This window comes from Toxotes jaculatrix, chromosome 2 (genome assembly GCF_017976425.1).
Source record: "Toxotes jaculatrix isolate fToxJac2 chromosome 2, fToxJac2.pri, whole genome shotgun sequence".
Classification (NCBI taxonomy): Eukaryota; Metazoa; Chordata; class Actinopteri; family Toxotidae; genus Toxotes; species Toxotes jaculatrix.
The window spans coordinates 29,920,039-29,947,896 of NC_054395.1; the positions used below are offsets into that span (position 1 = coordinate 29,920,039).

At 47.3% G+C, this 27,858-nt stretch overlaps 1 protein-coding gene across 6 annotated transcripts in view; it reads right to left on the minus strand.

Annotated features, from left to right (window-relative positions):
• Nucleotides 1-27,858, minus strand: part of sulf2b (sulfatase 2b) — a 76,855-nt gene that overhangs the window by 38,489 nt on the left and 10,508 nt on the right. For 3 of the 6 annotated variants that reach the window (XM_041049091.1, XM_041049139.1, XM_041049059.1), the window contains exon 1: nt 12,566-12,952. The gene's annotated coding sequence lies outside the window, so the exon portion shown is untranslated. Of the gene's footprint in view, nt 1-1,613; nt 1,650-12,565; nt 12,953-27,858 lie in introns of those variants that run through there. The other 3 variants (XM_041049100.1, XM_041049082.1, XM_041049073.1) reach the window with 2 other exon arrangements.

Consider the following 27,858-nt stretch of genomic DNA (forward strand, 5'->3'; position numbering starts at 1 on the left):
ACTTCACCAGCAAGTCTTAAATCATCAGTCAACCAGTCAGCTAATCAATAAAGCAGCCAATCAATCATTCAGCCAATCATCTGTTTGTAAAATGAAAACTGAAGAAGATGTCGGGGTGTGTTGACGTGACGCCTCCCGAGTTTTCCGTCTCATCTCCTCCACCTCTCGCTCCGTCTCCACTCAGTGATCAGAAACACATGTGGGAACACACACACACACACACACACACACACACACACACACACACACACACACACACACACACACACACGCACACACACACACACACGCAGGAATGTGGAGGAGTGCAGGTCATCTGGAGCTGAACCTGAATCATCTGCAGGGAAACAAACTGTGTTTTCTTTAACTGCTTCATCGTCTTCACTGTTTCACCTTCGCTCGCCTCAGTCAACACAGATCCGACTCCACACACACACACACACCTACAGCTGCTCCTGCTCTCTGCTGCCTCTGCCTCCTACACTTGATGTGTGATGTGTTTAAGGTTTTGGTGATTTTCAGGTTCATCTCTACTGATCTGTGACACACAGCAGCAGCTCAGGACGGAGGAACACTGTCAGTCACTGACTGTCCCTGAATGCACCACTTTCATCCTTCAAGCTGCTTGTTTGGCTGTGATGAGTTAATACAGTGTGAGTGAGTGAGTTGATGTGTTGAAGTGAATTTACAAACCAGGCTGGTAGTGTGTGTGTGTGTGTGTGTGTGTGTGTGTGTGTGTGTGTGTGCGTGTGTGTGTGTGTGTGTGTGTGTGTGTGTTTTCATTGTTTGGGTCCAACCTGCATCATTAATCAGGAATGTGAGAATGTGAGGCTCCTGTTACTGGGTCACAACAAGGGAATGGACTCAGTGTGTGTGTTTGTTACACACACACAGACACACACACACCCACACACACACTCTGTCACCTCTCTCCCTCGGCCTTGTCTCCTCCCATCTGTGTCCTCCAGATAAAAGAGTGTTTTCGGTTTCTGAGGTCTTTGCTGCTCTATCCTTGGCCATTCACACAACACAACACACACACACACACACACACACACACACACACACACACACACACACACACACACACACACAGAGCAACCCAACCACACCTCTTTTCTGACCGAGGAAGCTCTGCAGCTTCGTGGCCTTGTTATCTTGAGATAAAAAACTTTTCTTGTGATTTAAATGAAAAAAATTCCTTTTTTCTTTGAATAAAAAAACAACGGTTCTTTAAACCTCACCATTCTCATTCATTCATGCAAATGTCAGAAAGACACAAACTGAGCTGAAGTCATCAGATGTTTCATATCTCCAGATGGTTTTATGGGTTGGTCAGAAGATAAATGGCTGACAGCAGGTTACACACACTTTTTATGTTGAGGTAATGAGATGATTCAGTTTTGGGAGCAGAACAATGATTTGATATGTTGAAATAACTTGTAATAAATAGACAGAAAGTCTCAGAAACACAAAAACACCAGAAAACCCATAAAACAGGGCTGAGAGTCACAGCTGGTCCCGTCTGCCTGCTGCCTCTCTCCCTGTTAACCAGACAACAGACTGAGGCTGATTCACTGACACGCAACACAACACAACACACAGGGATTTACCTGTGGAGTGCGTCAGGTCTCCAGCTGTGTTCAGTCCTGCACAGAGAAAGACAGAACAGGGAGTTAACAGAGGACCAGAGACTCAGTTTGTCCTCAGGTGTCCTGCACCTTCACAGCTCTGACTGACGTCCACACAGACTCAGCCAGTCCAGGTGGGACTCATACAGACATGTGCTCTGTCGGGTTCACCGCCGACACACTCACATTAAAACACTCCAGCAGCCATGTGTTAAAAACATCTGCCGGGTTTCACAGGTTCACCAGGAGGCTCAGCTGGTACCTGACAGGTGGAGCCTGACAGGTGGAGCCTGACAGCAGAGGCACGTTTCAGGAGATTTTCAACGTCAGCAGTTTCTACTGACGTATTTAAGCTGCAGGTCGTCCTGAAGGTCATTTTGACGAGACGTCTTTTTTGGTAAGAGAAGGATGTTTTTTGGAACCATCACCGCCTCTGACAGTTGCTTCCTGCAGACAGGACGTTCCATCACTTTATCCGATCCAACAAAATCCATAAGCTGAGCAGCGTTGGCTGTACAGTGCTGTGAGTCCTTCCACACTGCGCTGACAGCTGAGATGTGTTAACGGTTTTTACTTTTAGTATTTACAGTCACAGATGTATCCTGTGGTTCTCCTGACTACATGGAAAACTCATGAGCAGCAAAGCATGTTGCAGTACCACAGACAAATATGAGCTGTCAGGACATGTTTGTCTTCCATGTTGACATGTTTGAGACTGAATTTGTCCGTCTGTTTTCTATGTGGTAAAATCTACAGTAAAAAACATGGAAATGAACAAACCTTGTGGCACCTCAGGCCGCAGGGTGCTGCAGCACCGACTTCGGTTTGTCTTTGTTTTTCGGTTTTTGTCAGACTTCAGAATTATTTTGACACAAGGACACATTTTCCTTTCAACCTCCTGCTCTCCTCACACGGAATTATTCTCCTGAACATGCTCACGGCTCTGCTCGCAGCGCACACGCTCAAGAAAACGGGTAGTCGTCAGGAGAAATCGAAATGGGAAATCAGGTTTCTCTAATCCCCCGGGGGTCCCAGGGGTTAAAGCACCTACCACGAATCACAATGTCCTCGGTTCATGTTGCACGCCATTCCCCGCCTCTCCACCCGCTTTCTGTCACCTCTCCACCCGCTTTCTGTCACCTCTCCACCGTCCACAAAAGGTATAAATAACCCCCAAAATGTAAATAAGTAAATCAGCTTAGTGCAGAAAGTCGACTGTCGCCCATTTTAGTGAAGTGGATTTAAACGCACTGAATAAATCAGGAAACTGGTAGCAGCTCGTCAAGATGACAGACAGGTGTCGGGGTGAAGGAAGATGGCGGCACAGGAGTAAAACTGCAGCTTCTTCTTTAAACGAAGCAATTTGCCATCATCTTCGACCCCAAAAAAAAAAATCACAATCCCCAATGTCAACTTCAGTTTAGGCCACACTGAGTTCAGACGCCTCAGTGACAGAATATAAAGAACCACAGCCGAGGCTTCAGGAACCAGACTGTGTTTTCAGGTTCACAGGTTCTTGTAAATGACCTCTGTGACCTCGGCTTTAAAAAAAAAACACAACAGCACACTGCACTGTACACACACACACACACAACACACACACAACACGCACACACACACAGTGCAGCACACACACACACACACAGCCTGGTCAGGCATTCGTCTCACGTCCACCTCAAATCCCCCGAGCGAGAAGGAGCGAGGAGACGATGAAGAGGAGGAGGAGGAGGAGGAGGAGGAGGAGGAGGAGGTGACTGAAGGCACATTTACCATCTGTAATCAAAAGAACTCCATGTTGGACTGTCGCCCCCCATCCTCACCCCCCCAACCCTCATTCTCTCCCTCCTCTCTTTCTCTCTCTCTCTTCAATTTTCTTCCTTCTGTTACAAAGCATGACCGGCATACTGATGGTGGGATTACACACACACACACACACACACACACACACTCACACACACTCACACACACACACACACACTCTAGTGAGAGAAGTAATGACTTTCTGCCTTCTCTCTCAATTCGCTCCGAGCTGCCAATTCCCACTGGGTTGCTCTGTGTGTGTGAGTGTGTGTGTGTGTGTGTGTGTGTGTGTGTGTGTGTGTGTGTGTGTGGGTGTGTGAATGTGTGTGTGAGTGTGTGTGTGTGCAAGAGTTGGTGTGTGTGTGTGAGAGAAACAGAAAGAGCAAGAGACACGAGGGAGGTGATACAACATCTCCAATTAGCTGGGCTGGTGGTCTGTTTGGGGGGGGGGGGGGGGGGGTTCAGTGTGTGTGTGTGTGTCTGTGTGTGTGTGTGTGTGTGTGCGTGTGTGTGCGTGTGTGTGTGTGTTGGCTGGATAATAAGACCACACAGTAGAGGTCTCGAGGCTGGTCAACGACCTGAACTTGAACCTGATCTGTAGACTCCGCTCTGCCTCGGCTCCAGGTCTGACTCTGGGAGGAATCCTGCTCGTTCTGAGCTTCAGTGTTAAACTGTCGTTAAACATTCGATCACAGCTGCTTTGTGTTTCAGATATCACATGTTTTCTGACCTGTCTCGGCTGATTTGGAGCTCCATCTCCTCTGTGGACACTCGGACACTGAGAAACACTCAAATCATTTCACCTTTAGCTGCATCACTGTACAGGAAATAACGCAGGTCATCACAGAGGTGATGGAAACACAGGGCGGCGTGACTCGTTTCAGTGCTGGAACCTACGAAGCCTGGACAAACAACACATTGAGACTCCTTCAGCAGATCTTTTTGTTCTCTGACAGGAAGGAGCGTGAATCTTACGACTGAATAAACACAGCAGACAACACGCTGCTCAGTAACCACCGCAGCTCTGGAGGTGACGACCCCACAGAGAGTTTGGTGAGATCCTGGATGAAGAGACTGAGTGAAACCCATAAAACTGCCTCCAAGTGAAGGTTAAAGCTCCTCCACCTCAGCCCAGCTGACAGCAGCCAGTTAGAAGAGACGCTCCGTGATGTGAACGCCTCGCCTTTCTGCTGTCTGTGTGGCGTTTGATTTTTCCTCCTTCAAACTAAAAGCTCTTTTAGCTCACTGCTCTGATTTTGATTCTAAGCTAACGGCGGCTGACGGTGACAGAGTGATGAGTCTTTTCACTCACTCGTCTTTAACAAATTGTCCTTTAGTCCTAAAACTGATTTTTCTTAACAAAGCCAGATCTGTTTCACAGGAAGTGACACGCTTCCTTCTGTTTGTAGTTTCATTTTTTAAATCAACAGTAAAACTCTTGTCGTTTTCAGGAGATGATTCAAATAAACGTCAGTGTTTTTACTGCAGCTGCTAAAAAAGAGGAAACATCAACGAGAAGCAGCAAAGAAATCAGAGGAAGTCTCTGTTTCAAACCACAGACACTGGGGACGTGTGCAGCTGTGACACAGACGGTAACAACAGTTTGTGATGTTTGTAGAGACGAACTCAGTGATGATGAGACGGGAGGAAGACGGAGGAGGACACAGCACAGCGATCCACCTCTGACAGAATCTCCAGTTTCCACATTCTGCTGCTGTTTAGTATTGATGGAGGCTGCACTGACGCCTACACACACACACACACACACACACACACACACACACACACACACACACACACACACACACACACACACACACACGCAGGCGCCACCAGGTCAGATAGAGTGACAGGGGAGCAGATATTCTGGGAGGGGGCAGGTTGAGGAGGGTAAGTGATGGGGTCAGAATTTTAAGTGCTGAGACAGAGTGTGTGTTACTTTGTGTAGAGGTGTGTGTGTGTGTGTGTGTGTTTTTCCACCAGTAAAAATCCTCCAATTCTCATTTCATGCTTCAGTGAAAAGCTTCCATCCTTGTTTGTTCCCCTCATCCTCACCTCCTCCTCTCTTCATCACCATCTTTCCTTTTGTCTTCTTGTTTCCTATCCTGTTTCCTTTTCTCTCCTCGTCTCCTCTCCTTGTTTCCTCCTTCCTTCAGACTTTATCAGTCTTTAAATCCCTCCTCTGCTGCAGCTCGGCCTCTCTCATCCTGACAGTTAAGCTTTAATCCATCACCTGTTCAGCTCTTCTGTCTTTTATCCTCATGGTGTCGGTGGTTTGAGTTGAGGTCTGAGGTCTGAGGTGCGTCTCTGACTCCCGACCCGACAAAACGTTTCACTGATTCGCTGAAAAACGATTCGACGTGTCGGTCAGCGCTGAAGACGAGCGCTGCTGTAGGACACGTGCTCCACAGGTCGTCAGTATCAGGTGTGTCCCTGCTTCACAAGCAGGCGGAGTATTTTGGGACGGCGTCGCTCTGCGGTGGCCGTGGCAACCATCATGTCGCCATCAACAGGTTTCCCCGCGGGGCACGAAAATCATCTGTGACCTTCCTCTGAAACACACTTCACTTCCTCCTGCTGTCTGTCTTCACCCTGTTCTGTCAGTCTGAATCACTCTGCTCCATTTCTACTCAGCATGTCACAGCTAATGGAGCCCCGCGGACACACACACACACACACACACAAACACACACACTCACACACTCACTCACACACTCACACACACACACACACACACACACACACACACACAGACAGTGACCTAATCAGTGCCTCTCCTGGAGACAGCACTGGAGAGTTTAATTCTCTTTCTCGCTCTTTGTATGCGTTTCCGTCTGTGGGGCATCATGAGATCATGTCTGACTGCTGCTGTTTTATTCAGCGTTTCTGCTCCTGAACACAACACACTCAGTGTGTCTGCAGCTGCGGGAAAAAAAAAACAGATGCCGACTCAAGCTGGGAACAAATTTTTACATTATTGAAACCTAAAAAAAAAAACTAGACACTGCACACGATACAACTCTCTCCACCAAAGCACTCAGACTGACTCTGGGCAGCCACACAGGAGAACACAGCACACTGAGAGGTGCATCACGAGACAACAGCTGAACGTCCACAAAAACGTCCTACACCAAAACGGAGATGACATTAAAAAGACATCACTTTGATTATTTATGATAAAATCTGGGAAACAGGAAGGAGGAGCTAGTCGGGGTCAGGTGGACTTCAGGTGAGCTGAGACTCGCACACACTGATGTTCTGGAAAGCTTTGTGCTCACAGTTCAAAGAAGAACGCAGGTGAATCTACCATCTGACTGGAACTTTAACCTCATGTCACGTCAAAGTCAACCATCCATGGCGACTTCCTCTTCATTTCTGTGGCAGCATAATTCATCACACCACTTCCCACTTTACCCCATAGAGACGGCAGTCACGGCTGATGTGACCAGTAGGGGTCCTTGTCGAGTAAACGTGACCACTGACATTTAGACGTTTGAACAAACGGAACAAATCTTCGGTTTGAACTAACAGCATCATCAGGTGGTCGAATTCCTCAATATTTGGCCTGAATTTCTACGTTTTCAGCCATAAAACAATAATCTGCCAATAATCTGTAAGTAGGACTGAAGTTCCAGATGTTACTGCTTGTTTTGATCTGCACCTGAGGCAGGAACCATGAGGCAGGAACCACGAGGCAGGAACCACGAGGCAGGAACCGCGAGGCAGGAACCGCGAGGCAGGAACCGTGTGGACGGTTGGTTTTTAAGAAAACATCGTAGAGTTTTCAGGGCTTTGTTTTTTGGTTTAGAGGCAGAATCACTTTTTCTCTGGAAAAAAACAAATGTTGTGACGGACACAGAAACATCTGACAGGATAAAACTGTGGCTTTAGTTTTAAGTTTCTCTTTAATAAGCAGTGACGTCCTCTGCTCTTGTTGTGTCTGTTCCACAGTAACATACGTTATTACAGCCTGAGACTGTCACTGTTTAAAACTGCTCTATAAAGAATTCAGATTCATTAAAACTAAAACTCTGTTCCCGCTTCCTTCCCTCTCCCTCCCTCCATCCTTCTCTCCGAGCCTCTCTGAAGGTCAGCCGCTCCAAAGCGGTGGTCTATAACGATTACCGATTTCATCAATTCTGCTACAGCGAGGGAGGACGGGGGAGGGAGGGGGTGAGGGAAAGGCTTTATCATGTAACAGCACAAGGAAGGCGAGCACCAATCAGAGCTGCTCTGGGATAAATAAAAATACAGCGGACTGACCTTCTGTCTAACTGAGGCAAAGTGAAAAGGACAATTAAAGTGCAGGAGATTTATGGGGTGATTTATGAGGCTGTGATGTAAAGTCACGCTGCAAACACGATGAGAAAACACTGCAGCGTGTTGGGTTCACAAAGAAGACACCGAAAACACAAGGTCACGCCCCCTACAGGCTGCAGTGTTCGTTACATGTCTTATCAGTAAAGTTTGTCCTGAGGAAGGACAGAGGCGTTATTAAATCCTCTGAGGAGCACGAATATGGTCGGTGTCTCCCTCCCTCAGGTTTATTTACATATTCATTTACGGAGTTCGGTCATCACACACGAGCTGCCATGTTATCAGGTACGCAACAGGTCCATCACAGCCGAACAGAAAAGACAACACGTAACCTGTCGTCCACGCAGCAGCTCGTGTCCTCAGCATTTATTAGTGAATCCTTTTACTATTTTATTAGTCCTTGGTGAATGTGCTGAGGCAAAACCTCTCCCTGTTCTCAGTCTGGACACACACACACATACACACACACGCACACGCATGCACACACTGCTTCAGTCACTGTGTAAAAATTCCTTTCTATGAACACATGAGTCCCTGCTGTTCTATACATCTGTACATGTGACCCCATGATCTAACACACACACACACAGACACACAGACACACACAGACACACACACACACACACACACACATCTCATGCCTCAGACCACTGGCTTTCTAAATGAATCAGTATTAGAAAGAGAGGAACAAAGAGAAGAAAAGAAAAGAGCGACAATGTGAGAAAAAGTAAAAGTGACAAAAACGAAGTGAAGCAGAGACGGAGAGACAGTAAAGAGTGTGTGTGTGTGTGTGTGTGTGTGTGTGTGTGTGTGTGTGTGTGTGTGTGTGTGTGCGTGCGCCCTGCAGGTTCCAGCTTGTAGCGGGTTCAAAGGTCACCAGGCTGTGTTGCCATGGTTTCGACCTTGGACCAAGCGGGATCAGCTGACTCGGTGATGATGTCACTGTGTGCGTTCAGGGTTGTGTGTTTTGCTCAGCGGCACTGCAGCAGCTCCAGCGTTTGTCCCACACACGACACGGAGCCGTCCACCTGTCAGAGTGACGGCTACGAGACAGGAGGACGCTCGTCAGCTGAATATAAAGATTTTAGTTTGATGCTGATTATTTATTCACAGTCGCCATGAATAAAGATCTTTGTGGGGACATCAGAGGAATCTGTCCTACAACAGATTCAAAATGACGGCTCTCAGTTCAGACGTTAACCGTGTTGGAAATGTCCTTAGTGACATTTACATGAAAGTGACTCATATAATTATCTTCATATTTACATACTGCGGAGAAGGTGTGATGTGGTGCAACATATAAACATGCACCAATAAACTCTGTAGAGAATCACACGAAATGTTCTGACATGAGAACAACGTCTCCTCTCATTCGTGTCTCACACGACACGAGCCCGAGCTTCATGTGGAGTCACAGTCACGTGTCACAGACCAGCTGAAGACTCTTCTGATGAAATATGAAGAGACAGAGCGACAACACTGGAAATACAGGCCGAGCAACACGGAGAGGGCGGAGGGTCGGGGGGTCAAAGGTCAGAGAGATCCAGAAGCAGCTTCAGGCAAGTGTCATCTTCACTCAGAGAGACACACACACACACACACACACACACACACACACACACACACGGTGCTGTGTGACAGCCAGCTGTGTGTCTTGAACTGCTCCAGTTTTCTTTTCATTGTTGAGCAAACTAAAGAAAGAAGAAGCTAAAATTTCTGCAGACTCAAGCTTTAAACCTCCAACAGCTCTGTGAAGAGAGGAGGGAAACCCCCCAGAAAACACACACACACACACACACACACACATACACACACACACTCTCTCTCTCTCTCTCTCTCTCTCTCTCTCTCTCTCTGTTAATCCCCACCTCTCACAGTCGGCCTGTCATGTGCTGACATAGCAAACGGCCTCACACTCAGACGTCAATAAGAAACCATCAATAAACAAAGCATCAATAAGCACAGCTGCGTAGCAGCGTTACAGTCCTTCAGCTGAGGCGAAGCTCACTTCATTACATAAATATGACATCACAGCAGAGAGCCAGTTCCCTCTGCTCCACCCCGAGTTAAACCACCAAACCACTCCTGAACCATCACAGGAGCCGGAAGCTTCTTCTACCACCGACCATCACCCCTGAAGGCAGCGCCGTCCGGACACGGGCAGGAGAGGCGATCCGCAAAAAACTCAGCCGTGACCACAGCGCACAGCTTTTACGTCTTTAGTCTCACACTGTCTCGCACAGAAACACAGACGTCCTCAGCACAGACACAGTCGGTTTGTAGATTGAAGGTAACTGGAGTTAACGTTTGTACCGTAACAAAAAAACTGCACCTTCATGTTTGCAAGACAAAAAAATCAGTTTAGGATCTTTAACGAAATCATCAAGTGTTTTCTGATCTGCCTGTAACGACCGCTGGAGCCTCTGGAGGACGCTATAGTTACTGTTTAGGCTTCTCGTCATTTAACTTCTATTCATTTAGTAACTTCGACATTTTTATATTTTCTTTCTTTCTGCTTTTAGACGAGTTAACAAATAGAAATCTGTCGATTAGTTACTGTCGTTTGACTTTGATCAGTTCCACCTACGAAGAATTTACTACACGAAATTCTCATTTTGCCACGTGACACAGCAGCAAGGAGTGTGTGTGTGTGTGTGTGTGTGTGTGTGTGTGTGTGTGTGTGTGTGTGTGTGTGTGTGTGTGTGTGTGTGTGTGTGCGTGTGTGTGTGTTAATATTTGAATGAGTCAGGGTCAGTGAATGTTTACATTTCAGTGGTGGTAAAGGAGCCATCAGCCTCATTTACCCCTCTGTGTGTGTGTGTGTGTGTATGTGTGTGTGTGTGTGTGTATGTGTGTGTGTGTGTGTGTGTGTGTGTGTGTGTGTGCGTGTGTGTGAGCGTGTGTGTGAGCGTGAGCTGCAGCGGTCGGTGTTGGCGGGAACTCTATTGACAGAAACTATTATGATTTGGTCACTGGGTTCCCACACACACACACACACACACACACACACACACACACACACACACACACAGCAGAGGCTTCAGACTGTGGTAAAGTCCTCAGTGTTTTCAGACCTCTCTGATTCGTGGACCTGTTTCTCCAGTGAAGCTCTGCCGTGCAGGTGTGTGTACAGGTGTGGGTACAGGTGTGTGTACAGGTTTGATCAGACTAAATATGAAACGGAACATGTGCTGGGTTAATGCTAACATCACTATGCTAACATGCCAATGTTTTGCAGGTACAATGTTCACCATCTCTGTCATCTTAGTTTAGCATGTTAGCATGTTAGCATGCTAACATTGGCTAATTAGCACTAAATTAAAAAGTTGACCTGACAGCGTCTCTGGGGGAAAAGTCACAGGATCAGTCAGAGAGGATTTATCCTCAGGGACCATGAAAATCTGTGTAATCATCCCTGACTGTCTGCATGTTTCCCACCTGTGTCTCCTCTGCACCTGTGAGGGCGAAAAACGCTGAAAATTCATCTGAGAGGAAACAAATGAATCAATGAGTGAATCATCAAAACAAGATTAAGTGTCTTTGTCATATTTGAGAGTTCGGCAGTTTTCTGCAAATATGCTGATCACTGATCTCCAGTGTCAGCATTTCCTTCATCTCTGTTTTCTATTACAGTGAAATGAATAAATAAGACATTTGAGGACGTTTGGGCACCTGTGGTGGACATATGTCCATTTTTCCTTTTACTATTAATTGATATTTTTGGTCATTTTATAGCAGACAAAACTTTACCTTCTCTCATTTTTCACTATTTATTAAACAAAACCACTGATCAGTTATTGAAAAAAATAATGAGCTGATTGATCCGTAATGAAAATAACCTTTAGCAGCAGCTCTAATGGCATGAATTCATCAGCAACCACAACATTTAACCTCATGGTGTCACGAGACGAAATGTCAGCGGCTCAGCAAAGACTTTCCAGTTCATCCTGAGGAGAACATGAACGTCGGAAGCCAACGGGACTGACATGAGGAACCTGATGGAGGTTCCTGTGACACCACCCTCTGATCCTCAGAGTCTGTCCACCTCACAGTTTTCTGTCCAATCAGCTTCACGGCCTCAGACTCCTGTTTGTCTCCACGTTTCACGTCTTTGTTGTTTCTGTTTGTCGACCGTTTTATTGCCTGTTTTGTGTGTTTATGTTCCCTGTGAAGCCCTTTGTTACTTAGAAAAACTGAAACATAAAAAAATCTTTATTATTATAAAAAACAAAGTTGGGTGGAACAGCTTCCCTCCCTTCCTTCCTTCCTTCCTCTCTCTTCTCTTTTCCCTCCCTCCATTCATCCCCCTTTCTTCTTTCCTCCCTCTCTCTCCTGACTGACCTCAGTATTGCGCAGCTAAAACACACACTCCCACGTGTCCGGTGAGCAGGAAGCAATAAACACACACACACACACACACAAAGCATGTGAAACACACACACTGCCGCTAACAAGTGTGACAAGTGTAAGTACAACATGGCCTCAAAACTAATGCGAGGAGCACATCAGCAAAGTGGAGCAACACACACACACACACACACACACACACACACACACACAGTAACAAAGCTGCTCTGAGTAACAGCTCTGACCAGAGAAAGTGACACACAGTGAAGTAGAGCAGAACTGAAGAGTCTCACACACACACACACACACACACACACACACACACACACACACACACACACACACACACACACACACACACACAAAATCAGCCCATTAATGCCGAGCTCAGCGCGGCGGCAGAGATGTTCTTGCAGAAGCAGAAAACCTGATAGAACCTGAAGTAGAACAGAGTAGAAACAGTCCTGTACCTGCTGCTGCTGCGTCTCCTCGCTCAGGACCTCCTCGCTGTCAGCAGGTGTTCTCCTCTCTGACCCCCGGGGCAGGAGGAGGAGGAGGAGGAGGATGAAGGCTCAGATCACACACTCATCTCCTCTACAAACTGCTGCTGCTCCTTTTAGCACATCCACCCAAACTTCTGCACCCACTGTCATGTCTTCCTGTGAGTCTGCAGAGGAAGACAGAGAGTTTGTAGGCGAAGCAGAGGAAGGAAAAGTCTCTCTCAGTCTTTTATTTCCTGCTCTGTTCCAGCGCAGTGACTTTCTAACACCCCTCCCTCCCTTTCTGCCACTGTCTGTGTCTAACGGCGTCCCAGAGTTCCTCGGTGCAGCCGCCGCCGAGCCGCTGCTGGTAAAGCCATCTGTTGCAACACGTCTGCCTGCCTGCCTGCCTCTCCACTTTCACTCTCCCTCCCTCCCTCGCTCTTTCTCTCTCAGGCCAAGAGAGAGAGCGGGTGGGGGGCGGGGTCTTAGCCTCACTGCTGACCAATGGGGAGGCTTGAAGATCCCTCTCCCTGACTGGAACAGGAGGAGTCAGCAGCAGAGAGGACAAAATGAAATAAATACAAGAGGGAGAGAGAAATACAAGAGGCGAGCGCACACACACACACACACACACACGCACACACGCACACACACACACACACACACACACACACACAGAGGGGAGGTGGCCACAGAAGGAAAACGACAAGCAGACAGAGAGAGACATTATATGGCCAAAAGTATGTGGATAGATCCCCTGGTGTTCCCTCAGCCCTGTGTCCATCGTGTGGACTCAGTCCTGGAAGCTTCCACAGAAAAGTTCTGTGTGCTGCTCTTTGTCAGAGGTGGAAACATTAACCACACCAACGTTCATAAAAACAACCAGTCAGTCCTCGTCCTTAAAGTCTTCTTGTAAAACCAAAAATAGTCTGAAAGCAGAAATCTCACCTGTCACCTTGTTTTCAGGTGTAATTTATCTTATCTTTGCTCTTTGGCTGTTTTCTCCAGTCACCAGGTGCCTGTGGGCCCCAGGCCTCCGGGGGCAGTAACGAGCCCATTACAGCTGAGAGCCAACAGCGAGGCAAAGGAGACGCCACGCTGGTAGAAACAAGAAGAAAGTTTCACTTTATCCAAAGTGTTTTCAAACAGTACTGTTGGTTTTACAGGAGAAAAGGTTGGTTTAGTTAACTAAAGTTTAGTTAAGGTTTAGTTCATGAAGGTCTGGTTAACTTCACCACCTCTGACAAAGAGAAGCTGCTTCCCAGCACTTCTTTTTTTGTGAGAGTTTCCGGGACCGTCTCATACACAGAGGATGAGGAAGACATTGTAAAATGTCCTCTGTGTGGGACATTCTGAAAAAATAACTGGGACAATGTCATCGGGGCTGTCTCAGCTCAGGCCAGACAGACACTGCAGAACAGAGAGCCTGTTTTACAAAGCGCTGCAGAGTCTGAATGAAAGAAGAAACAAACGGACTAAAACGTCAGTAACATGATCTAATCTCTGGCTGGGTGGATGTTCAGTAACGGCAGCAGAGTCACGGTGGATATAACAAGCTCTGTGGGTTCGGTTCCATAGAGATGGTGGTTCAGGTTCGATGTAAACAAACAGGCTGAACTTCCTGTTTTAAATCAGACCAGGATCTTTCCCTGAGCTGGACCAGGTGAGGTGAGAGTCTCTGCAGGGTGAACTGAGAGATCAGAGATTTAGGAGGAAAACAAACAGTTTGTCGGAATATTTTACTGAATCCGATTCAGGATCAACATGTGTCCAACCTAACAAACAACATTTCCCCACCATGTTCACTGGAAACGGAATTTGGTCACAATTACATTTCCTTCAAAATGTATCTGCTGTTGCAGTTTAGTTTGTGTAGAAACATAATTTGGTTTTGTTTTTCTCTTTTCTGTCTCTTGTGAGAACTTAAACTTTATGGAAGTTCAAAGTGCTGAAGCAGCTCTGTAAGCCTGCTCCTGATTTATGATTTTCATTGATTTTGTTTCCTATAACACAAAGAATGACTAAAACTCACTAAGACCAGTAAAGCTGATCACATCACACGTACACAGACACACACACAGACACACACACACGTCACAGGAGTGCATTTGGAAAGATTAGCTGTATTGATCCTTTGGGAATTTCACTCAGAGTGTGGACTAAGTTGTGACTTATCCATAAATCTCTGCACAGCCCTGCAGCACCTGCTGAGCTGATTCACAGACAGAGCATCTCCACCTTCACCAGCTGAAGCACGTCTGTGAAGAGCATCTTCACATCACCAACACCTGGATGAACCTCGCTGCACCAGGTCTGACCACCTGGTCTCAGGGTTTAGGTTTGACTTAGAGGAACGTTCTCTGTCAACGAGGGTCCTCACAAGTACACAAGAACAAACCTGTGTGTGTGTGTGTGCATAGCTTACACATAGGACAGAAAAGGAATGGTAGCATTTGGAAATATGCCCACACACACACACACACACACACACACACAGCAGTGAGGCATCCTGGGAAAGTGGCTGTCCAGCTGCTGCAGCCTCGAGGCGTTTTCACATTAAATCACAGACGGACTCACAGTTCTTTACTCAGCGTCAGGTTTTCTCTGTGTAACTGAAACACGTGTGACTGCACGTCCCATACAAACATCATATTCTGTCTTTGGTTAGTGAAGGCAGTGTACATTATATTATTCACATGAGGGGGTCAGAATATTAGAAACACCTCTGACTCTGATGCAGTTCAGTACAACACCATCACGGCAGAACAGCTGTTCGGAGCTGTTCAGTTCAGTTTATAGAAATATGTTTGAGACAGAAGAATCCCAGCTGAGACACGATGAGCTGAGAAGGACTGAGCTGAAAAATGAGGAAATGATTCTGATTCACGAGCCTGAGACGAACAATGTGCTGAGTTCCATGTTTCACTTATCTGAGGGAGAAGGCTTCAGTAAAGACTCTCCTGCTTGTCTATCATCAGCATCACCACTTTTCATCTAGTGCCAGTATCAGGTCAACATTTTAATTTGTCCAATACTTTCAGACAAACTCCCATCAGCCCCTGCTGTACTTTAAGTTTAGTGCTAACTATGTTAGCATGCTCAGGGACATTCATGGAAGTTTAAGGAGAAAAAGTACTTGGTTCAATTTTGGGACAAATCCTGGTTTGGATTAAAAAAAAAAAAGAAAAGAAAAATGTCCCCAGCAACCTGGAAGCGTCTGCATACGTCTGTAGGTCTGTCTGTGCTTCCTGTAGATCTTCTTTATATTCACAATGTTTGGTGAATGTTGGGATTTGACTGGAATCAGACTTTAAGAAGCTGAAAACACAAACGTTACATCGACAGTGACCATTCAACAGCAGCGGATGTTTCTGGACCCTGAGAGCCACCACCTAACCTGAACAACATAAATCACACAACAGATCCCAGTCTGACACTTCAGCTTTTCGGTTTATTTAGAAAACACAGTTTGGACATAAATCCTGTTTACTGTGGAGTGTTGATTTTCTCTTTAGGCTCCCAATGGACCCAGGAGCTGTCAATACCATCGACAAAGAGACAAATGGCCCTGCGCTCCGGACTCTAACAGCACTGCAGAGTCTGTTAAAATCACTGCCGCCGGCTTCAGCCCACAGAGCTCCTGAATCAGGTTTATCGGCAGAGCTTTGTGTTGTTTGTTCGGGTACAGCAGTTAAAGAACTCGCACCGACAGCGGGAAAAGACGGGAAGTACGAACCCAAACGCTGGATGCATCTGCAGAGTGAAGGGATTTCCACAGAGATCACTGTTAGAGCAGTGATCAGCTGACAGATGTTGGTTTGGAAGAAACAGTCGGGCCAACACGTTAAATTTAGGAAACACTAAATTTAGGAAACACTAAATTCACTAAGTTTTCTACCTTTACTGAGACGGAGACTAAAGGAGATGGATACTGTTGAATGTTTCAGAACTGGCTGTGACCATTTGAATTGGTCGACCTCTATATATAAATCTGTCCTTGTGCTGGTTCCTTCTTATCTGTGCACATAATACATGTATAAAAACCAAAATCAATATGGCTGCACTCTATAATATTCTACAAACGCTGGATCCCAGAGTTAGAAAAGAAAACACTTCCACTTCTCCCTGGAATAACGTACAGAGTTGTGTTCACCTGTTCGTAGTGTGTGACTGTTGCATCTGTTTGCATTGTGCTCTCTGATCAGGTCACTGTTGAAAAAGAGATTTTAATCTCAGTGACACTTGAACCAGGTTAAATAAACAATATATCATTATCCATACACACAGATGGATAAACATAACCCTAACACATGGACTGAACTGGTCGTTCACTTGTGGAAATGTAACATGAAGCCATAATGAGCATACATGCACAGTGAATGTATAATATTCAGGATTACAGAAAGTGTTTTCCTGTGTTCCCTGTAGCACAGAGGAGAAGACGCACACAGCTGAAATCCATAAACCTGAAGGTCCAGCCTGAGAAAGATGATTCAGCCACAGAGTTCCATGGTTTCAGCTCACAGGGAAAACTGCTGGTTACCAGTCGTCTTACTGCAGAACGGCTGCTGCTGCTGCTGCTGCTGCTGCTGCTGCCGCAACATAATGGCAGGAAAATACTGCAGATAGACATCTAAGCACTGTGTGTGTGTGTGTGTGTGTGTGTGTGTGTGTGTAGGTGTGTGTGAGAGAGAGAGAGATGGTGATGAATGAGTGTGCTACCCGCCCTGCAGGGTAATTCATTTCTCAACCCGAACAACACTTACTGTCAGACCGAACAGGATTAATAGAGGACCACAACCTACACACACACACACACACACACACACAAACACACACGCACACACACAAACACACACGCGCACACGCACGCACGCACACACACACACACACACACACACACACACACACAAACATGCACACACACACACACACACACACACGGCGACCGCAGCCTCATCGTGTCATTTGAAATATAAATTCTTGTGGTTTTGCAGGAAATGATGTCATCAGGCTTCGAGCAGTAAGCCATGACACCATGATGACATCACCCCGGAGGACCAATGAGATCATGAGCTGACCCTCGGGCACTGAAAGACCTTTCACTGAAAAACGTAAACACAGATTTTAATTTGGTGACGGGGCTGAGACACAGAGTCCAGATTAAAGGCTCAGTCCACAGCTTGGTTTAGATGAAGTGTGCGAGGAAACATCTGGTTCTCACATCAAAAACCAAAGGACGTAAAAAAGGACGAGTCGAGCGACGACGGCACGAAACATGATTAAACATTCATCTGTTCAAATTAGTTCACTTTCAGATTCTGGGTCAATTTCAGATTATTTCAACAACCACGGTGACGTGTTCTGAATTCACTGCGGCTCAGACCGGCGCCTCTGATTGGCTCCTCCTCCACACACACGGCAGCTGCCGTTTTTAAAACCACCTGCTTGGTCTCGCACGTCAAAAACCGGATTCTCAGAGACAAAGATGAAATCATTAAAAGTGGTCAGAACATAAACGCACAGGATCGTGGGATTATCCAGGAGAGCGAGTGTGCGTCTGAGGAGGCGGAGACTCACGGTGAAGCTCCGGCCACTTCACAGCGTCTCGTTCAGAAAGTGTGTCACTGCTGATCCTGATAATCCACAGGCCTCACCGGGTGTGTCCGTGTGTGTACAAACATCTTCCTGTGTGTGTGTTTGCATGTGTAAAACATCACATCCTGTGGCGTGTAAACCAGAGTGGGTCCCATCGACTCACTGTGGTAAATCACACTTCCCTGTTGTCCCTCGTGTCCGTTTGCATGGATTCTATTCTCAGTCTGTGATGAGTCATTAAGGAGGAGAAGAATTCGGCTGCAGCTTCCACAGATGAGATGTGATCGCATGAATAAACGCATGAACTGAGGTTTGTCATGTTTCACCGGGGGTAAAAACCTGGTGACCTTTGCCCCCGAAAATCAGACCGAATTTTCATTTCATTCAGTGACATCACTCAGCAGCTGGAAATGAGTCCGAGGTCACATGATCACGAGTTTCCAACTAGTTTTCTGTTCAAAATTCAAGTCGTAGCTACGACTGCAACTAAGATGTCTGATGAATCTGACGTGTCCTTTTCACTGCGTCTGACACTATGAAGGAATGAATGTGTGAATGAATGTGTGAATGAACAGATACATAAACACACAGGACGTAAATCTGTGTTTCTCTGTTCACACCGCTGAAGGAATTTTCTCTTATTCTGGAGATTTGATGTGAATTTGGAAGAAATGCTGATGCATAAACAACGTTTCTGCTTCGGCATCGGAGTGGGAATAGCTGTATCTGAACACACACACATGCACACGCACACGCGCACACACACACTCTCTCTCTCTCTCTGCAGCAGGGCCTCTCTCTCTGTCACACACACACCAACACGCTTGACGACCCCCCAACCCGTCCCTCAGAGGAAGCTTGTTTCTATTCAATGAGCTGCAAATTAGACTGACCCTTTCCTACAACCCCCAACCCACACACACACACACACACACACACACACACACACACACACACACACACACACACACACACACACACACACACACACACACACACACAATCCCAGCATGCTCTGTGCCCTCTCCCTCTATCCGTCTTGGCACTTCGCTCTCTCTTTTCACTTTGCCTCCTCTCTTTAGAGACCCTGTCATGCCCTGACACACAGAATGGCCATCAGTCAGACCACACACACACACACACACACACACACACACACACACACACACACACACACACACACACACACACACACACACACACACACACACAGCAGACAGACATGGGAAATGAGGGGGAGAGGGTCATTAACTTTACAAAAGAGCCAGAAAAAGCATGAGGACGGTGAAACTAGCAGCTGATGGATGGACAGACGGACAGATGGGTGAAGATGGTGAGTGTGAAGGGATGCAGGCATGGATAGAGGACAGGAGGACTAGCTCAATGGACGAGCAGATGGATGGACAGACAGATGGGAGTTTAGGTGAAGGAGGAGAAGAATGGATAATGTGTAAGTATCTGGATGTTTTATTATTTCCTCTTTATTTCAGTGACATTGGACAAAATTCATCCATCTAAACGCTGTCACTGACAATCAGCTGATCATGATGCTTCACATGTAGACAAACATCAAACCAAAATAACTTCCAGCAAAAACAATCTCACCACATATTACTAGGCTGCGGGGTCAAAGGTCAAAGTAAACTGGTCTCACAGCTGGATCGTGGCTGAGTGGCAGCTGTCGAACACCTCCCTGAAAACTGAGACGCACCACCTGAGATTTTTCAGTCCTGATCACAGAAGCTGTCAGACTGTTACACAGCTGCAGCCTGAGCTGAGGAACCAGGTTTCCTCTTCCTGTGCGTGAAAGCATCGTAATCAAAGAGTTTATTCTTTTTCCAAACGCCACGAGAAATTTCTCCGTTTTCTCGGTTCAAAGTTCATTCATCAAACATCTCACCGTGAAAAACTGAGCTGCTTTATTTTCACAGCCCGTCTGACTGGAAACAGCTCTGCGTTACTGCCGTGCGCGGGGGCGTGCTGTTTAAGGTACCGGTCAGACGGGAGATATAACGGAGTCACAGATTAACGTGATCATCAGACGCCAAACACCAGGCCGCGGTTTGAAACCCTCACCGACAGGATCACACAACCCTGGAAGGTGTTCAGACAGAAAATGGAGGTAAACAGCAGAGAAACAACATGCACAGACGTGCACACATGTGACTCCTCGACATACATGAAGGTGTGAACGTGACTGTGTGTCGTCCCGGTTTGAAGCAGCTCTGCTGGGGTTTGGTTTGTGCTCTCAAACTTTCAGCCTCTGCAGCAACAACGATTCTGCCAAACACAAACTTTGCTCTGTGAAGCTGCTTTAACTCGAAAAACAAAAGGAGCAACACTGTCGACATCGGCTGGCTCCAAATCAGCTGTTACTAAGCAACAGCCAACAGGCTCTGGACTGTACAGCTACTGTAGCTATAACAGGAAACTCTATGTATGTGTGTGTGGTCAGAGACGTCTGTCCTCTGGGGACTGACAGCAGTGGAGAGAGAGAGAGAGAGACGGAAAGAGTAGGGATGTATGCTGGTAACCATGACAACAAAGAGGTCCAACGTGTGTTTAAATAAATTCGCAGTGAGAGGTTAATTAGCCGACAGTCAGGCTCTTCACAGCAGGACCGTCTGCTCTCACACTGTTAAACACTGAAACACACACACACACACACAGATACATGAAGTGGTGAGTGAAGTTAGGTGCAGAGTGTAGATGGTCTAACAGCTCATCTTCCTCCTCCCCCCTTCACTTTTCCCCTCCATCCTCTCGCCATCTCTTCCTCGTTGTCCTATAATCTCTGCTTTTCCTTCCTTCCTCTCCTTTCTTTCCATTCACTCGTCTCCTGCATCCTCCTCTCCTCTCACTTCTCCGCCCGACGAGAACGTAAACACTGGCCGATTCTGCTCCACGCTTGGCGCCAACACGACCTGCACGTGGCAGCCATGATGTGTTCGAGGAACAGTCTGACATTGTGAGAAACACATGCGCTCACATTCACAGGGTGAGATGACAAACAGCTACATACGGCAGCAGGTTAGCTTAGCTTAGCTTAGCACAGCTTACCTGTTCACTTAAAGGGGAAGTGCAGCGATTTCACGTTAGCAGAGAGAGTTAGCATCTGTCCCGTGAGACGTGTGTGAGGACGTCAGCTGAGGAGGAGACACAGTGATGGGTCTGAACAGTCAGACACCTCCCTTTTCTCCTCCTCTGATCTCCCCCTCTCTGAGTCTCACCTCCTCCCTGTTTCCTTGTCTCCTGTCCCCTTCTCCTCCCCTCTCTCCTCAGCAGAAGGTCACGGGGTTGACAGGAAGCATGCATCTCGCTGCTCCTGTATTTTGGTCTCTTCACCAGCCCTGATGGCAGGGTGTGTTGTCATGGCGACACTGTTGAGTGACAGGTGGTGTCTGACACTGATGGACACAGACACACACACACACAGACACCTATCTCCTGGCTGCGTCCTTGTGTTGTGATCCGTACGGTTCCTGTGATTCAGCCTCTGGAGGTTTTACATGACGACACGCAGCAAAAATCCCAAATGAAAAACACTGATGAACAGTAAGAGGTCGACACGGTGGAGCAATAAAAACAAAGCCATTAGAGCTGAACACGCAGAGCTCCCGCTTCATCGGAAACATCTCCACCAGCAGATTCCGAGTTCAGTCACTTCTGCCTCGGAGACAGACGATTACCGGCAAACTCATTCAGTCTGAATCATTTCAGGAAAAAGGATTAAACAACAATTTGGGAAAATATGGGACATAAATTTGGGGAAATTGGTCGACCTGCAGAGGGAAGGATTACACCGCTCCATCCTGTGTTTATCCTCCAGCTGTTAGTGGGAAAGATGCTGCTGGAAATGTTTTTCTTAAATAATTCACTTCTCCTGATTCTTACTGTTTCTAATTAGACAGAAAACCGAGAATATCGAATATGATGGGATGAGCCGGATCACAGACCCTCACCACACCTGGTCCAGGTGTTCACAATGACTTCAGACACAACCAGCTCATCTACATTTGACCTGAATCAGCATCTCTCTCTAACACGGTGGACTCTGGTCTCTGGTGTGACAGTGTGTTACTCACCCACCTCCCTGATAAACCACTGCTGTTAGAGAACGCAGCGAAAACACACAACAACGCAGCCTCTGAACATGATCCTGCAAACGTTTAGGAGCTGGACACACACGGACCTCACTGTCTGTGTCAACATGTGACACAGGAAAACCACAAATCCATTCTCCCTGACTGACTTCACACAGACACACAGACACACACACACTCACACACACACACACACTCACACTCACACACACGCTCACACACACGCACACGCACACACACACACACTTACACACACTCACACACACACTCACACACACACACACACTCACACACACACACACACACTCACACTCACACAAACACACACACACACACACACTTACACACACTCACACACACACTCACACACACTCACACACTCACACTCACACACACGCTCACACACACGCACACGCACACACACTTACACACACTCACACACACACTCACACACACACACACACTCACACACACACACACACACTCACACTCACACAAACACACACACACACTCACACACACACACACACTCACACACACTCACACACTCACACACACACACACACACACTCACACTCACACAAACACACACACACACACACACACACTCACACACTCACACTCACACACACGCTCACACACACGCACACGCACACACACTTACACACACTCACACACACACTCACACACACACACACACTCACACACTCACACACACGCTCACACACACGCACACGCACACACACACACACTTACACACACTCACACACACACTCACACACACACACACACACACATACACACACACACTCACACTCACACAAACACACACACACACACACACACTCACACACACACACACACTCACACACACTCACACACTCACACTCACACACACGCTCACACACACGCACACGCACACACACACACACTTACACACACTCACACACACACTCACACACACAAAACCACAAATCCACTTCACTTCAATATAACAGCCTGTGTGTGTGTGTGTGTGTGTGTGTGTGTGTGTGTGTGGGCTTGTTTTTCTGTATTTGTGGGGGCCAAACCACTGAACCTCATACATGTGATGGTTGTTTGAGGCCTCAGACTTGGTTTGTAGGTTAGAACTGAGGAGGGGGGGTTAGGGTTGGAGTCCGACACGGATCCAGTTTTAGAGACCCATACCCACCCCACACCCAGACCGGGACAGACCAGGACCTCTACATCAAACATGGGCCCCATCTGTTCATGGAAGCACAGGTCCCGAGCTGACTGTGTGTGGTCAGTGTGTGAGGACGTTTGGAGAGTCAGAGGTCTACAGGAGCGCTCTACAGGAGCGCTCTACAGGTGCGCTCTACAGGTGCACTCTACAGGTGCGCTCTACAGGTGCGCTCCATTCGGCCGTGCCACGTGCAGCTTCCTGGGTGGGGTGAGGATACTCAGGTAAACTGAGTGTAAATTAGTTGGCCTGCACGACGTTGAGCTGATAAACAGCAGCAGGGGGCAGAGTCAGCTCTAATTTGATCTCTTCACAGGTTTAAAATGTTGGCAAACACGCGACAGAACGTCTTCTGTTTTTATTGGTCTGTGACGTTCACGATCCTGCGGGTTCACCAGGTGTTTCGTTTACCTGCCGCTCACACACGTATGTTCACTTTGATATGAGCAGCATGTAGCATCGTGTGCGTCAGACTGAGATGGACTGGAAACCAGATAAAACCAGGTCCCACCAGCTGTGAGTTTCCTGCACGGGCCTCGTTTATGGGGTTTCATGTGAGTCTAATTATATGTGGATAAAATGTGTTCGTATGTATGAGGCTGTCGTCGTGTACGTATCATATTTTGCAGTCAGCTTTTTGTTTGTTTGTTTTTACTGTGTAAACAGATAAACAGTAATTTTCTCATTTATTGGTCGACTCACAGCGACTGTTTGTTTTGGATGTGAAACATTTCCTGTTGTAAATATGTGAAGAAGACATGACTTCATCTGTGTGTGTGTGTGTGTGTGTGTGTGTGTGTGTGTGTGTGTGTGTGTGTGTGTGTGTGTGTGTGTGTGTGTGTGTGTGTGTCTGTCTCCAGACGGCCTCCTATCAGATCTCTATCAGGTTATTGATGACCAGGATGCTGGGATCAATACTCAGAGAGGTCACCTCTCTCCTCCGTCACCTCCAACTCTCCACTGTCTCACTCTGTCCTTCATCATCTGCTGATGTCTCCATATCTTCATCTGTATTTACTGAATCTTCTTCCTGCTTTATCCAGTCATCTGCTACACACACACACACACACACACACACACACACACACACACACACACACACACACACACACACACACACACACACACACACACACACACACGTTTCCTCTCCTCACTCTGGAATTCACCATTTTATTCATTTCATGTGCCTTTTATTAACCTTAATTCCTATTAACTCTCACACACACACCCACACACACACACACACACACACACACACACACACACACACACACACACACACACACACACACACTCACACACACACACACAGTGGTCAGCGCAGACAGTACTTCAGTGTTTGTCTCCCATTAAACAGATTCCAGTCTGATTACAGGCTGGAGGACAGACAATAAAACTCTTCTCTGCCTCGTCTCTTCTTCTTCTTCTGTCCTGTTTTTCATCACCACAGCAGGTGGTTCTTTAGAGGCTGACGTCACTCTGTCCGTCTCACACTTCGGTCCAAAGTAAAATATTTTTTCCACAATCCCCAGGAGAGGACGAATGAGAAGGTGCAGAGGATGTTACTGGTCAGGAGGCCAGCACCTCCCCACAGTTCAAACAGTCCAATCAGACCAATCACACGGAGTCACAGAGCCCATGTGACTTCAACGAAGCTTCACAGCTTCACTTCAGTTATTTCGACTAAAACAAGAACCACTCCAGGTTTCACTCTGGGATTCATCTCAGGCTCAAACAAGAGGCAGGAAGAAAACAAAGCCACTCAAAACCTGAAAGAATGAACGTCCACTAATGTCCTTCACAGTACGTGAACAGCTACGTCCTGCTACGTCACAAACAGCCGGGGGAGAAACTGAGGGGAGAAGTGTGATATAAGGTCACAGTGTTTTCCCTGATAAAAACTGAATCATTATTTTTTCCAGCCTGAGACGCTCAACTCCAAAACTCTGATGTGAGTCACAGCAAATGGGCCAAAACACAAAGAAGAAGCTCCATACGGTCCAAGTGTCATTCTGTGCTGAGAGAGAGAGCAGACATCCTCCGTTCTTCCTCCCTGACGCACAATTCAGCCCTTCACTACATCCTCCTCCTCCTCCTCCTCTTCCTCCCCTCCACTCTTTTGTTGTTCTGATAGAAAAAGGGTCTCTGTCCCTGTGAAGACAGAGACCAGACACAGTCTCTGTCTCACACACACACACACACGCACAGCTACCAGCTCAGGTCACCCTGCCCCTCCCCGTGTGTGTGTGAAGTGTATTTAGAGCAGATTAACCTGCATCTGGTTGAGGTTTTGTTATAAACAGTCTGATGTTCCCGACGTAATCGGACTGTTTTTAATCTCACGTCTCTCTTTCACCCGGAAGCACAACAGCAAATCTAAAACATCTGGACTTCGGTAAATGCATCTCTGTGTCAGCGCTCGTCACAGCAGGTCCTGTGGACCAGTCTCCATCCTTCTGTCCTCCATCTGGACGGAGGCTCTGTGTTTGTGTAATTAACTGTATATCACAGAGGTTCCCAGAAAATTGTACCTTGATGTTAAACTCACCTGCAGTGAGCACCTGCATCTGTTTACCAGCAACAAGAAGTTTAAAAATTTAACTCTGACAAGCTAACAGACCTTCACTGGCCTGCAGCACTGCCAGCAGCCTGACTCAGGACGACTGGGGACGACTGGGGACGACTGGGGACGACTCGGGACGACTCGGGATGACTCAGGGCGACTCAGGACGACTGGGGACGACTGGGGACGACCTGTTTCACATTAAGTCATTTGCTTAAAGTGGGAGATTTTAACTACATCAGACCACGACCGTCAGTGAGCTCTGGGACAGTCTGCAGCTGACTGTGAAAAGATGGAAATGGAAATTATTGTTTCCTCGGGTGGATGGACGGACAGACAGTCAGAGAATGGATGGACAGATGGTCAGTGGTTGGACGGACAGACAGTGATGGACAGAGACCGTGAGCGCAGATAGCCAGAAGGAGTTAGGAGCAGAACCACTGTGGTCTGACTCACCCCACATCTCCAGTCCACTCAGTGATTCTCGTATAGGACGTGTGGTTTTGTACTAGTTTAGCAAAGGAATCAACCAAAGTCTGTGGACGGGATGAAGAATGTGGACATTGTCTTCCTACCAGGGACCAGGGAACAGACTCAGGACACACTGAAGGGATAAGATGTCCCCGTCTGGTCAGGGGACACGTCTGATTACACAGAAACACTGAGACACTAAACGACATCAAACTGATTTTCAGCATCAGATTTTTCACGTCTGTGTTTGAACATTATGAGTTTAGTGTTTATCGCTGTATTAAACTGCATCCGTCTTATCTGTGTAGACCTAAAGGCAGCTTGAAGACACAACGTGAAGACAAACCATGAATTCAAAGAGCTGCAAATTCAACAAATGTCTGAACAGGTTGGACTCAGCAGCTCCGTTTCATAAGAGACCAGAACAGAGGATGGGAGGAGGTGATGGAGAGATGAGTGTTATGTGGGTGGGTGATAATATGATGGGGGGCTGTTACACAGAGGCAATAACACCACCTGTCAGCTTTAAGTGTTGTTGTTGTTGACGATGCGTTTGGAGTTGTGTAACTGAGATGGAGCCTGCTGACTCCCGACCCTGGAAACGTGACCCGGGTCATCCAGCAGGAGGATTTAAACCCAACATCAGCTCCACACATTCAGGATTAGGGATTATCCATCTGTCAGAGATGCTGCTGGAATGTTCCTTCACAGCCAACAACGAGGTCACCTCAATGACCCGGCCCCCGGAGACGACGGCAGGGAGGACGCACGGACGACACATGGACTTTACTCTGTGAGAGGTGAGGATCCACCACACCTGAAACTCCGCCCTGAGCAAACAGTGAGTGTGAACAGATCATCTGCTCCTACAGCTGCAGAGAAACCAAACCCGGACCCGACCCAGAGTTTCCTCCTGCTGAACGACCAGAGCCCGGCCCAGTGTCCACAGCGGGAGGGCGGGTGGCAGTGGGTCAGATGTGCCCCCCCTCCCCACACACGCTGAAGGCTCTGCATGTTGTTGGGCTGTTCCACACAGCAGCAGCTTCAGTCCTCTGTCAGTGTCACACGGCTGATACTGGTAATCGCTGGTTCAGTCTGGGAACCATTACAGCACGCCACTGTCGCTATCAGAGTCATCCAACTTATTCTCATTCATCCCGAGCAGAAAATAAACATCTGGATAAATCGCTGTGAAACTGGTGCAGGTCTCAGACCACTGAGAGACTCCAGACTCCGCTCACATCTGGGGGGGGGGGGGGGGGGGGGGGGGTTAGAGGTGTGGGTTCAATGTGTCTGTGCTGTGATCCCACACATGACCTGA